This window comes from Octopus sinensis, linkage group LG13, assembly GCF_006345805.1.
Source record: "Octopus sinensis linkage group LG13, ASM634580v1, whole genome shotgun sequence".
Lineage (NCBI taxonomy): Eukaryota > Metazoa > Mollusca > Cephalopoda > Octopoda > Octopodidae > Octopus > Octopus sinensis.
Genome location: NC_043009.1, coordinates 63,404,565 through 63,419,862, shown reverse-complemented (window position 1 = coordinate 63,419,862; position 15,298 = coordinate 63,404,565). Strand labels below are relative to the sequence as shown.

General features: G+C 37.1%; 1 long non-coding RNA gene across 1 annotated transcript in view; it reads left to right on the top strand.

The window, feature by feature from the left end:
• LOC118765726 overlaps window positions 1-14,806 on the top strand; it is a 20,035-nt gene extending 5,229 nt beyond the window's left edge. Inside the window, exons 3-4 of the long non-coding RNA XR_005001597.1 lie at window positions 6,028-6,029; window positions 14,794-14,806. This is a non-coding gene — a long non-coding RNA (uncharacterized LOC118765726). The remainder of the gene's footprint in view (window positions 1-6,027; window positions 6,030-14,793) is intronic.
• Window positions 14,807-15,298: the final 492 nt, after the last annotated feature.

The window sequence follows — 15,298 nt, the reverse complement described above, 5'->3', positions numbered from 1 at the left end:
CAGGGGAGGCGCAATGGCCCAGTGGTTAGGGCAGCGGACTCGCGGTCATAGGATCGCGGTTTCGATTCCCAAACCGGGCGTTGTGAGTGTTTATTGAGCGAAAACACCTAAAGCTCCACGAGGCTCCGGCAGGGGATGGTGGTGATCCCTGCTGTACTCTTTCACCACAACTTTCTCTCACTCTTACTTCCTGTTTCTGTTGTACCTGTATTTCAAAGGGCCGGCTTTGTCACTTTCTGTGTCAAGCTGAATATCCCCGAGAACTACGTTAAGGGTACACGTGTCTATGGAGTGCTCAGCCACTTGCACTTTAATTTCACGAGCAGGCTGTTCCGTTGATCGGATCAACCGGAACCCTCGTCGTCGTAACCGACGGAGTGCTGCCCCCCCCCCCACAGAGACAGGGCTGGTTAATTGATGTTGCTGTATCAGGATTCGATCCTGTTACTCTATACAGCGAAACAGCGCATCAATATCTACTTATTCCAGTTTATTTTTTTACCTATTCTATCCTCAGATTTGTGTATTAAAAGTCACGAGCTCCATCGCCTTTTACATAGCCAACGGCTGAATACAAACCAAGAGGAATTGATCCATCCGGCCATTGCAGCACATCATCGATTAGGGAGATTCGATTTCACCTTAAAGATTTTCTCTATCTTCAGAGAGATTCTGTAACGAATGAAAGGAATTATAGGTTTATAATAATCATTTCTGCTCTAGGCACAAGGCCCGAAATTTTTTCTGGGGTTGACCAGTCGATTAGACCGACTGCAGTACCCAACTAGTACTTAATTTATCGACCCCGAAAGGATCAAAGGTAAAGTCGACCTCGGCGGAATTTGAACTCAGAACGTAGCGGCAGACGAAATACCTATTTCTTTACTAGTCATGCTATTTCGACATTATTTACAAGGGGCTAAACACAGAGGGGACAAACAAGGACAGACAAACGGATTAAGGCAATTACATCGAACCCCAGTGCGTAACTGGTACTTAGTTTCTCGACCCCGAAAGGATGAAAGGTAAAGTCAACCCGGCGGAATTTGAATTCAGAACGTAACGGCAGATGAAATACCTATTTCTTTATTACCCACAAGGAGCTAAACATAGAGGGGACAAACAAGGACAGACATAGGTATTAAGTCGATTACATCGAACTCCAGTGCGTAACTGGTACTTAATTTATCGACCCCGAAAGGATGAAAGGCAAAGTCGACCTCGGCGGAATTTGAACTCACAACGTAACAGCAGACGAAATATCGCAAAGCTTTTCGCCAGGCGTGCTAACGTTTCTGCCAGCTCGCCGCCCTGATAAGTTTATGATAAGACGACAAATATTTTTAAGAAACACACAAAAACCGTTAGATTCACTTCAACATTTAAATTTAATTTGTCAAAATATTTTCGTTGCTTTGAGACCGTGACCTGTTCACTGACAAAATCCCGTGCTAGTTTTCGTGTGTTTCTTAAATGGCTTATAAACACCTTCCAATGCTGCAATTGTTTTCATTCCAACACACGATCTCAGATCAAGGCTCGTGGAGCTTTAGGTGTCTTCGCTCAATATACACTCACAATTCCCGGTCTGGGAATCGAAACCGCGATCCTACGACCGCGAGCAGCTACCCTAACCACTGGGCCATTGCGTCTCCACGCTTAAGTAACTATTTACTAAATATATTAGTTATCTATATTATATAGAATGAAGATATAGAAATGAAATGTTTAGGCGCAGGAGTGGCTGTGTAGTAAGTAGATTGCTTACCAACCACATGGTTTCGGGTTCAGTCTCACTGCGTGGCACCTTGGGCAAGTATCTTCTCTTATAGCCTCGGGCCGATCAAAGCCTTGTGGGTGGATTTGGTAGACGGAAACTGAAAGAAGCCCGCCGTACATATATATATATATTTTTTTTTTTTTTTTTTTTATTTATTATATAGAAGGAGCTTCTACAGGACTAGAACTGTTTCATTCAAGAGAAATCTTCAGGAAGCTCCCTGAGCTTCCTGAAGATTTCTCTTGAATGAAACAGTTCTAGTCCTGTAGAAGCTCCTTCTATATAATAAATTAATTTTACTCTGCTATGTATTGAGTACCTTATTTACTGTGGTTAACCCCGAATCAACCCGGGACCTACATATCATATATATATATATATATATATATAATATATATATATATATATATATATACATACATATATATATATATAACATACATACACACATATATATGTATGTGTGTGTATATATTTGTGTGTCTGTGTTTGTTCCCCCCCCACCAACATCGCTTGATAACCGATGTTGGTGTGTTTACGTCCCCATTACTTAACGTTTCGGCAAAAAAACAATAGAATAAGTACTAGGCTTACAAAGAATAAGTCCTGGGGTTGATATGCTTGACTAAAGGCGGTGCTGCAGCATAGCCGCAGTCAAATGAGTGAAACAAGTAAAAGAATAAACGAAATATTTAATCAATTAGCTATTCAGGTTTTTAACCCCGTAGAAAGTGTAACGAGGGTTTATTAAAATGGGAGGGAAACCTTGACTGGAGTAATTATACATGTGTTTGCAATTAGTGAAGTGCTGCACTTTTTAGTTTAGATTTTCAGTTCCGTTTTGCCTGTGAAAACGCATTCGGTTTACTTTTAAACAAAAATAAACCATTTTTGCTCAAAGGAAACACATTTCAGGAAACGTGGAATGACATGTACTTTAGGAAGTTTATTTTATTTTTGTGTTTGGCTTGCAAGGTTCTTGATGTTAATTCGAGTCTTGAAACAAGTTCAGTTGCGTTTTGGGAGAGTCATTGCGCCAATAATAATAACACACACACACACACACACAGTTCAATTCCTCTTCTGTATTATTAGTCAATTTGTTAAGTATCAAACCAACTAATCAATTAAAGAATCAATCGTTTGTTTAATGTGTTGGTTAGGGTTAGGGTTATCGATCGGTCGTTTGTTTGTCCGGTAAAGTTCTGTTGTTGGTGTTCGCACCCTTGACTCTTATAAGACCAACTCTCAGATAGACAAAGCAGACTTTGGAGCGAGTTGGGAGTCACGAGTCACTGAAAAGTTTGCGAACAGCAACGAAAGAACTTTGACAGACAAACAACCGATCGATTGCTAGTCAATTGGTTAGTCATTTAACCAGTTGGTCATACATTGACTGTTTTATGGCCATGCACTGGATGATAGTGTTCATACATAAACTGAGAGCCATACGCTGACTGTTGGTAATCAGAAGTTAACTATTGATGGTTATACACTATCTGATAGATAGTGACCATATATTGTTTGATAATGGTCGTACAGTAAAATGCTTGCCCTGCAATAATTGTTGATGGACAGCACAGAATACTACATATTTAAGATGATAGCTCAAAACCATATCCTTATCTCTCCCCACAACAACGGTGCTGTAGAAAATGGTCGATTTTATTTCAGTTCTATTTCCAGCCAATATTTAGACCTATATAAGAATACGAGTTAACAGAATTGCTTCCACCTCGGGCAAAATAGCGGCATTTCATCCATCTTTACGTTTTGAGTTCAAATTCCGCCGAGATCGACTTTGGGAACACTGGGTCGACATAATCGACTTAGACCTTTCCCCGAAATCGCTGACCTTTGAAACCAATATTTATGGTTAAAAACTTCTTTTCTTTGTAACTACGTCTATGTTTTCATAAAATCTATTCTCAACACCATTCTAAATACTTGTTAACGGGCATCACGTCTTGAACTGTTATGAGTGTCAACTACTTCTCTGGAGAGAACAGTAGGAGTTTTCAGAAATATTTCCAGTCTCTTGTTAGGTGATCCTCGATAATGTAGCTAGAATAATATGTTCTATTAACATTCATAACAAAATACCCGAATTCAAACACATGCGACAAATATTAACTCCGGATCCATTTTCAGCTTAAAGTCAGATCCTTTATCCTTTACTGTGTCTCTTCTCCAGTTGTACCGAAAAAGAAAACTTGGATAGTTCAGGAAACCCTCATAAATCCTATACCGGATGTGTGGCAGTCTCATTCTGTAGCAATCCGTTTACAGCTGACATTTAAACCTTCTTGCTAATCTATCTTCAGTTAGGATTGTAAGCTGAAGAATTTTATTTCATGCTTGTCAAGAAAACACCTCTGAAACCGGCTAACCAGCATCCTAATTATTTGGGCATCTATTTATTTACTTACTGATTCGTCAAAACCCTTGTTGAGACTGTCTGGGGATTGTGACACGACCAGAAGAAAAAAAAGCAACCAGAAAATAGTGATCTCGTGCTTTGCCAGCTGGGTCAAAATGACAGCCGTGTTAAGAGAAACAATTGTGGAACTCCAGAAATTGAGATATAACGATTGAACCTTTTAAACTGACCCTGTCTGACGACGACAACACCACTACCTCGCTTTCATATCAGTTGTATATATTAATTTCACCCAGGAACCTTATCAGTTGCGCGCCTGGCTGTCTATAGCTATTTCTCTCTCTCTGTAGGAATGTATGTCCGACCCGTCCTTCTCCAGTTCTCTTTCATGTTTCTTTTTTTTATCAAGTCACATAAGTCTTTCTAAAAGATTCCCACATACATCGTACTCTGCTTTCCCCTCATACACACATTCACAAACACACATAAACACACGCATATTCCTTTAGGCTTAGGCAAAGGCTGGCAAAGAGTGAATGACAAACATATTAACCATATTTTCTGTGTCTGTCTGCATATGACACCACTTGCATGTCTCTGGACTGCGTGCGCGTGTGCCTATATATATATATGTATATATATATGTATAATATATATATATATATATATATATATATTATATATATATAATATATATATATTATATATATATATTATGTATAATATATATATATATAATATATAATCTCTCTCTATATAAACGGCAGTTTGTCTGTGCGTTTTCTGTGTGTCTGTTTCTCGTACCTCACTCTGACCACGGCTTTCAACCGATTCTGATGAAACTTGACACACACATAGCCCAATGTCATAATTCAAAACTAACGCAGCGAAAATTTTGAAAAGTTCCCCCAGTTCTGAAAAAAATCGATAAATTCGACATGGGGTCGAGAATTAGAAACCCAACCACAGACGTCTAGGGGACGCAACTCCACCTTTTTTAACTCTCAAAAAAAAAATTTACCATCATTTCTCTTTCCATTTTTTTGCTATATTTTGGCTATAACTCTCTAAAAATGCTTTATAGTTATTTCCCTTAGAAACCTGAGCAACGCCGGGCGATAACTGTAGTATAATATATATATATATATATATATATATATATCACGTGATCACGTGACCGACAGTCCATCAGATGTAGTTACACATCGCTGGTCACCAATGCGTTCGCATTGTTTTAGCCTTCGAATGACGCCACCCCGCTGGCTAAGCGAGCGGCCAATATTATATATATATATAGAGAGAGAGAGAGAGAGAGAGAAGAGAAAGATATATATATATATATATATATATATATATTATATATTATTATATATATATATCTATATATATGCATACATATATACATATATATAAGTATGTACATTCATATATGCATATGTGTATGTGTATAAGATATATATATATATATATATAATATATATATATATATATATATATATATATATATATATATATATATATATACACACGTGTGTGTGTATAAATATACATGTACAAACATGCATTCGTATAAGCACACGTACACGCACACAAATATAAATGTATACATATATATGCATACATACAGAGAGAAAGAGAGGGGGAGGAAGAGAGAAAGAGAGAGGGAGAGAGAGAGAGAGAGAAATACCAAAAAGAAGAAATCAGAGAAACAGGCGGACAAAGAGTGAAAGAGGGTGGCAAAAAGTAGATTTTGATCGCTTTCTGTCACAGAGTAGAATAGAATGGGGGACAGAGGGGACGGATCCTCTCTAAATTTAAGTTATGAATGTGGGTGTAGTGTGTGCGCGCGAGCGTATGTGAGAGTAAGTAGTTAGGTGTCCATAAATCAGACATATGCACACTCAGTATAAGTAAGAAAGCACATCTGTTTTTTTATATCGTTGAACAATATTTTACTGGTTTTGCATATAATTGATCAGTATGTTACCATAGGTTTCGCACCGAATTTTACCAATAGACAATACGGACGACAGCAGACACGTCGCTCACCCAACGCTAAAAATATAGCAATACCTTTACCTTGGAGATAGAGGCAGGATGTTCATGCAGGGTTTATAATGAGTTTCTAGTAAACAGTCAGCACAGTGCAGAAGCCGTGGTATACGAAACAGTAAAGTCGACCAGTTAACCATCGGAGCGACACGTATATAGAGGAAATATGTTGGGGCAACAGAGGGACCGTTTAAGGTCATACATATAGACATACATACATAGGCGTAGAAGTGGCTGTGTGGTAAGTAGCTTGCTTAGCAACCACATGGTTCCGGGTTCAGTCCCACTGCGTGGCACCTTGGGCAAGTGTCTCCTACTATAGCCTCGGGCCGACCAAAGCCTTGTGATTGGATATGGTAGATGGAAACTGAAAGAAGCCCGTCGTATATATGTATATATACATATGTATGTGTGTGTATATGTTTGTGTGTCTGTGTTTGTCCCACCACCACCACCATCGCTTGACAACCGACGTTGGTCTGTTTACGTCCCCGTAACTTAGCGATTCGGCAAAAGAGACCGATAGAATAAGTACTAGACTTACAAAGAATAAGTCCTGGGGTCGATTTGCTCGACTAAAGGCGGTGCTCCAGCATGGCCGCAGTCACATGACTGAAACAAGTAAAAGAGTAAAAGAGAGTATAAAGAAGAAAAGAAAGAAAGAAAGAAAGAAGGAAAGAAAGGAAGAAAGAAAGAAAGAAAAAAAAGGAAGAATGAAAGGCCAACAGATAGACAGATCTAAGTTTATGCGCTTCTTTTATGCCATGGGTTAGGAACAATGACAGATGGTTTCGCCAATATTGAACCGCAACAAATAGCCGAAACGTCTGCTGTTCACATCTTACTCGTATTGTGTTGCTCTCAGCACAGTTCGCCAATGCTATACATAACTAAATACCATAAAGTTGTACAGTTCACATCTGTTGGTAGCAGAAGGTTTTTGTGGGAAGAGTTAGTCAGGACTTTGTAAGCACCGGGTGCAGCTAGGTTGGTGATGTAAATGTAAATCTGACGATATCTAATCTTGAAACATATTTACGGATGTTCGTGCCAGTGTTACTTGATTTTATTCTAACTCATTAACCCCCTCCTCCTCCTCCTCTTTCTCTTCCTCTTTCTCTTCCATCTTCTGTTGTTTAATCCCATTCCTTATTTTTCCATTTTTCTGTTTCTTTGTTTCCTTGTAGTTAAATTGTGATTAAATGACACTTTCTCAGGAAACTGAAGTCAATGACAATCATGAATGACTTTGTTGCAGCCACCGATCCATTGACGTCATTAGCAATATAAGAACGGTGTTAATCCTTTCTGCTACAGGCGACACAAGGCCTGACATTTTGAAGAAGGGATGAGTCAATTCCATGGATTCCAGGGCTCAAGTGCTATATGTTTTATTGACTCTGATTGAATGAAACGCAAAGTCGACCTCGGGCAAAATTTCAAATCAGAACGGAAAGACGGACAAAATGCTGCTAAGCATTTTATCCGGCTTGCTAACGATTCTGCCCATTAACTGCCTTAAGAACAGTAATAAATCTTGCTGCTTTAAGCACAGGGTCTAAAATTTGGGTGGGTGGGGGTGCTAATCGATTACACCGAACCCGGGGATCAAATGGCAATTATCTTATCGACCCCCAACAGGATGAAAGGCTAAGTCAACATCGGCGGAATTTGAACTCAGAACGTAAAGATGGACTTACGGATTTCTATATAGCAGACGGTGTTCCATCATATTCACACAATGGAAATCACTAAAATAGACATACACATACACACACAAACACATATACGTATATATTATTTACAGAGAGTGAAAGAGATGCGTGTGCGTGTATATATAATATATATATATATATATATATATATATATATATATATATATATATATATATATATAATATATATATAATATATATAAATTAAATTAGAGATAAAACCACTATTAGGCAAATCAAACAGTGAAAAACATAAACCAAAACATAAAATAAAAATAATTTATATAATTTACAAAATATATAAAATATAAAATTTGAAATTTAAATTATTTAAATTTAAAATTATTAATTTATATTTATACTAGCAGTATCGCCCGGCGTTGCTCGGATTTGTAAGGGAAATAACTATATAAGCATTTTTAGAGAGTTACTTCCCTTATAGATGCCAATTCGGGATTTCTTAGCCATTTCTGTTTTGGTGTCTTCAAGCCATGAAGTCGTTGTTCTAAAAGAACGTTGGTCTCCTTGACAACGCATTACGACGTTGATTTCCTTACGCTCCCTTCCCCACAGCTTCACGAGGGAGGGAAGAAGGGGGAGAAGCAAACACAGGTGCAGGTGTGACCATGGACGCCAACTCCGCCACCATCGACACACGAAAAATTATGCATTAAAATGGAATAAAAAATGATGTTAAATTATTTTTAAAATCGTAGACTCATCGTAGACGCGCGCTAATAGCCAGACGGGCTCGATATTAATCACGACTATAAGATACCCGAATTTGGTTAAACTGCACCGCAAAATGTGGGAGGAGTTAGGAATCTAAATCGAAGGGGACAGACACTCACACAACTACAGTTTTATATATATAGATTTATATTAATAATTAAAAAAATGTTTTTTAAATATATATGTAGCCAAGAAAAAAGTAACAACAATGGATCAGTAATTCGGTACAATTGTTTCATACTGTGAACATTTTTATTTGAAGCTGTAAATATTAAAGCAAATATAATGTCAAGAATTCATCAGCCAAATCACATATGTTTTCCAACCATCCTAGAAAGTGTAAATATCCTTATATAAAGTCTGCTTATTACCTTACTTCAAAGTCATAGAACTCACTCTGAATGCTTCATAAGGATATTTACACTCTCTAGGATGGTTGGAAAACATATATGTGATTTGGCTGATGAATACTTGACATTATATTTGCTGTAATATTTGCAGCTTTAAATAAAAATGTTCTCAGTATGAAACAATTGTACCGAATTACTGATCCATTGTTGTTACTTTTTTCTTGGCTATAATCACCCCATATATTTTTATGGTTAATACCATAAAGAATTCTGGTGCATCTAAGTTAAGTACCATATTCATTTGAATCTTAATTGTTTTGCTGAATTATATATATTATATATATATATATAATATATATATATATATATATATATATATATTATATATATATATCACCACTTTGTTATCTCCCCTTCTCCCTAGCTCTCCTGTGCGCCCCTTTTGTCCGGCCTTCACCATGATAGATCGTTAGCCACTACACATTCATAATTTTCTCTCCTTGTTTCTTTCCGTGTTCCTTTCTGTGGAAGATCGTAGGCTCGAAACGTTAAAGACTTTTTCACTTCCCGAGGAGCGTTAAACTAATACATCTGTTTGTTGTCTACACCACCTGTCTTCGTTTTTTGTTTATTTTTTTTGTGAATTTTCACCATATATATATATATATACATATAGGAGCATAGTAATTTGAAATATGAGTGTGTATATCTATGTATATGTAAAGTCGGACGAAATACCGCTAAGCATTTTGTCCGACATTTTCTCCGACACAGCCGCCTTCTTAAGAAGAGAAATATGAATGTCTATTTTAATAGACTGACGTTATAATACTCCTACCCAGTGCAGATATACGGGTATCACAACTGTTTTAGCTACAATAGTGGTATTCTGATACTACTACTTGTAGGGTCACCCACATTTGCTATTGTAATTTTGTAAAAAAGCGTAAATTTTAAGATCATTAAATCTGCTAAGGAGTTGCCTGGGTTAACTGGTGAGTAATTTCACTTGGTAAAGTGACATTTTTGAAGTCGTGATAAACGTGCACTCATTCCCCCCCAGGGTCACTGCAGACAAGGTCAACATTTTCTAAATATAGCGAGGGACCGCTTATGAATTTCTATGTAGCGGACGGTATTCCATCATGTTCACTAAAATAGACATACGTATACACACGCACGCACGCACGCACACACACACACACACACACACACACACACACCACACACACACACACACAAACACACACACCATATATATATATATATATATATACATAGGAGCATAGTAATTTGAAATATGAGTGTGTATGTGTGTGTGTATATATATATGTTATATATATATATATATGTATATATATATATATATATATATATAATATATATATATATATATACATATATATGTATATATATATATATACATATATATGTATATATATATATATATATATACATACATATATATATATATATATATATATATGTATGTATATATATATATATACACGCAATTATGTGGTAAGTCCTCAGCATATATACATATACATACAGATATATATACAGCTACGTATATGAATGAATGTGTGTGTGTGTGTGTATGTGTGTGTGTGTGTGTGTGTGTGAGTTTTCGTGTATCTGAAGGCATGCGTATGGCCGTACGCACACCCATGTAGCGTGTGTGTGTGTGTTCTGTTACTCAGAGAAGCTGTTTGTAGCTGTAGCATGATGTTTGTGTTAGAGATAGGGTTTCACGTTCAGACGCCGCTTAAATGTCTGTCTAAATAAAAGAAACCCAGGAAATTACAAGGCACGAAAACCCCCGAGTGGCCTGTGTACATGTACACTTACAATTGGACAGATCAAAATTTAGACACACACACACACAAACACACACACACACACAAACACACACACACACACCACACACACACACACACACATACATACACGCAACCACGTCCATGAGTATCGATGCGTGCAAAAACAATCCATCGTTGACATACACCGCACACGCACACGTATTAGCACCAACACGCATGCGTAAACACTCATACGTACATACGCGCAAACACACACATGCATTCGCATAGGCATCACATATATACGCGTGCATATAAATTTATACACATTATATTGCAGATATTCATACATACATAGATGTAAACAGAAGCAGACTCACACTTTCACATTTCACACACACATCCACGTGCATAAGTACCGATGCGTGGAAAATAATTTGTCATTGACATATACTGCACACGCACACGCATATAAACACATACACACATACATCAGAATTGTCATTAATATTCTAAATATCGTAGAAATGAGAGAAATAGAAAGAAATAAAAAAAATATGATTTAAGTAAAGAACAAGATTTATTAACCTAATAAAATACAGGTCCTATAAATACAGTAAAATAAAACACTGTACTTTGAGAAGCAATGATTCATTTTAGACGCAGTAAAACTTTCTTTTGGTGACAATTAATTAACAAAAGTTAGCATAAAATCTCTTGACTCTTCATTTTCTCTATTTTTTTTTTATTTGGGTACCGGTTGTTCGAGACTTCCGGTTATTTGAGAACCGTACACAGGAGTCTAGAATACGTTTGCTCGTTTGCTTCGTGCCCATCCCAACAGAAACCGCTTTCCTTTTCCTTCCATCTCTCACTCCTACACGTTACCCCCCTCAACACACCAGCCTACAGCACTTCAGTCGGACCTCATCCCTTCCGAGCTCCTTCCCAAATACCTACTCTATCAAGCGCACTCGCAATCGGAGTGATTTATTGGCACATTCTTAGGCTTATCCTTGATTCTTTGCCTGTCCCCGTATCCATTGCCATTCGAACTCGAACCATTGCCTGAGAATTTCGTGCTCCACACTACAAACAGTAACTTCCTTTACTCTATTAAATGCCACCGGTCACCTGTGGCCCATCGATTCAGCTCAGTTGATCAATCTTCTCTATATCTTCCAATCTCTGGTATTCTCCTACGCCATCGTTCTCCTGTAGCTTGACTACAACCCAAATAACTTACTCTCCACCTTGGCACAACACATCCACACGGCTTAAACAAGCTTCTCCTTGGTTACACAGGTTCACGAACACACGCACGCACATACATACACACACACGCACACAGATCCGTGTACCTATACATGCATCACCACTACCCATGCACCCAGCTCAAACACAAAACACGTACACGGCTTCCAAATACACACATACGCACTGAATGACTCCACACGCACTACACACACACCTCACTCTAAAAGCATACACACTCACTACTTCGAAATACCCGTATACAGCTCCCATCCTTCACACACATACATATACATACATACAGATAACACACTCACAACTCTTTGTGTGTCCGCATTCCTCTTCTGTCTCGGCACACTCGCCAACGCTCTTCTGTCTCGGTACACTCGCCAATGTCTCCTTGTCCTATGATATTTATCATGCACTTATCATACACATCACACACGCACGCACGCACACGAGCGCGCTCCACACGTTTCCATTCACTACTCAATACAGCATAACACATGCTTACACACGCCAATCGTTCTATTCATAAAAAACTGCACAGCAACACATTCACATACTCAGTACAAATTTTCCATTTACTACACAATAACACACTTGATACACGCACACCCTTACACATGAACCCACAGCACATCCAAAACTTACGCACTAAAGCTACATCATTGCACTCACACCCACACGCACAGCACCTCATAAAAACACACACACACACTTCCACATGCACATCAGTTGCCTTCGTGCACAAAGGCACAATAATCATATTCTTGATTGCACTTCTCTTCTCAACTACATTTGTAAACATTCTTCTTTGCTAAATAACTACTCGCTCGCTAATTGTCTCTCTTGACAAATAATCTACTTTTTGTGAAAACAGCTTCTTTGCCCATCCACCTCCGTCCATCTTACATTTCATACACGTACCTTTGACGACAAATCTAAAACCGTTAGAGAGAACTTTCTCCTCTTTTCTTATTTTATCATTTTCTTCTTTTTTTCTCTCTGTTTTTTTTTTATTATGAAGGACTATTCTCCGAGGCGTTAAACACTCCATATTTCTTTCTTGTAAATTAATATGCTATACAGTCCATTTTTCTTTTTTGTGTGATTTGCTCCCGTTTTTATTATCATTATTCCGTTTTGTTTTGATCCTGAAAATTTTCAGTCGATTTCTTAAATCGCTAACGCAGCTCCCAGATGTCTGATTCCTGGATTACTGTGTTTGAATTACATTAAATCTATCTACCATTGAGTATATATATATATATATATATATATTATATATATATATATATATATATATATATATATATATATATATATATACTTAATGGTATATATATATATACTTTGATACTTTAATACTTTGATAGGTTTCGGCCATTATTGGCTCAGGCCATGTCTAACTTAATAGCACCACCTAGTGAAGTCTTTCAAGTCAGAATTTGGGCACTATGGCCCACTCAAGTAGAGAGTTATTGTTTACAGAGACATATCCGGGTGTAGGGGGTTTATCCGGGATTTCTTAAAGGAATCTGTCCAAAGGCTTCTTGAACCCTATAGGGTCTGTTTCTGTTTTAATGTGTTTTGGTGTAATATTAAAGAGAGCGGGGCCAATTGAGGTGAAATAATTGTGTCGTATTGTTGTTATGAGATGAGAGTGCGATTTTTGTTTTGGGCGGATATATATATACACGCAACGACTTCGAACCCACAGGAGTAAACAATAGAGACAGAGACAGGCAGAAGCTTGTATTTGAACAATATTCTTTAAAAAAAACTTTTCTAATTTTTCTAAATTTAATTGTTTTCCATACTTAAAGTTGAAAAGGTCTCAATAACTGAAACAGGTACTGAAATGTTTTTTATAAAATTATTTTAGCATTTTCTACCTTGACTATTTTCCATATATATATATATATACATATATATATATATATATATATATATGTGTGTGTGTGTGTGGTGTGTGTGTGTGTGTGTGTGTGTGTGTGTGTATTCCTGCATACGCACGCACACACACACAAAACAGAATCTCTCTTCGATGAGTGTTCAGCGTTTGCAGAACGACGTGCACGAATGATTTGTTAAATTGCAATCAAATGCACGTGCAGTACTGCCTCCATGAAATTAACGTTGCAACGTGAGATGAAGTTTTTACTCAAGAACACAACGCCCCACTCGGACCAGGAGTTGAAACCACGATCTCCCAATCGTGAGTGCAACACCCTAACCACAAAGCCATACATCCTATATATTGCACACACACACACACACACACACACACATACACACACACACACATACACACACATGTTCTATTGGATTAGATTTTACTTGTGCTATAGCTAATTATGAAAAATGTTTTACTGAATTATAATTAAATTTAAAGCTAATTATATTTACAGCATCAGCCACTGACCTATTGACATTGTGGAATCCTTCATGCTAGGAGAAGGTTCATTGGTGCCATCAAAACCGGCGTAGAGTACAGCAGTGAAATCATTTACGGAATCATGATATCGCTCTACGAAGACAAAAGAAGGAACAGAAAAACACATTTTCCATGCATTTCTTTCAGACTGTAATTATTTCCCATCCATGAGAAATGTTGTCCTTCATAAAATGGTTAATTAATGTATTTCAGGTTGTGTCATGCTGAAGATTTCAAAAAAGAATGAAATAGTGCTGTACATGATTACCACTGATTAAAAATTTTAAGAATTTTGTAATAAATGCACAATAATTATAACAACAACAACAACAATAGGTAAATAAATATATAACTATGTGCATTTCTTGCATTTTATTCCTTATTCCTTAATTTGAAGCTCAAACTTCGAATCTGATCAAATATGAGGAAACATTATCTCCCTTGTATTGACTGTCTGCAACAAGTTAATACATTCTTTTAAGTTTTGAGACTAACAATATGAATGTATTTGAATATATTTATCACAACAGCTTCTTGAGCCGCTTCCTTCCATCATTGAAATATGAGAGATACTGCGAAAGAAATGTTTTTCAATGATATCATAACATTACGTTTCGTGAAATAGTTTCTCTACCCACAATTCTCAAAGCAATCAAAGCTGAGAAAAAAATACGAAAACACGTGAACGGATTTTAAACACCTCAGCAAGAGTTGGTTAGTTAATTTTTTTCTATATGCATTGTCAAATGCTTTTAGTATCTTTCTCCAAAGAGTATATAAAGTCCAATTTGTT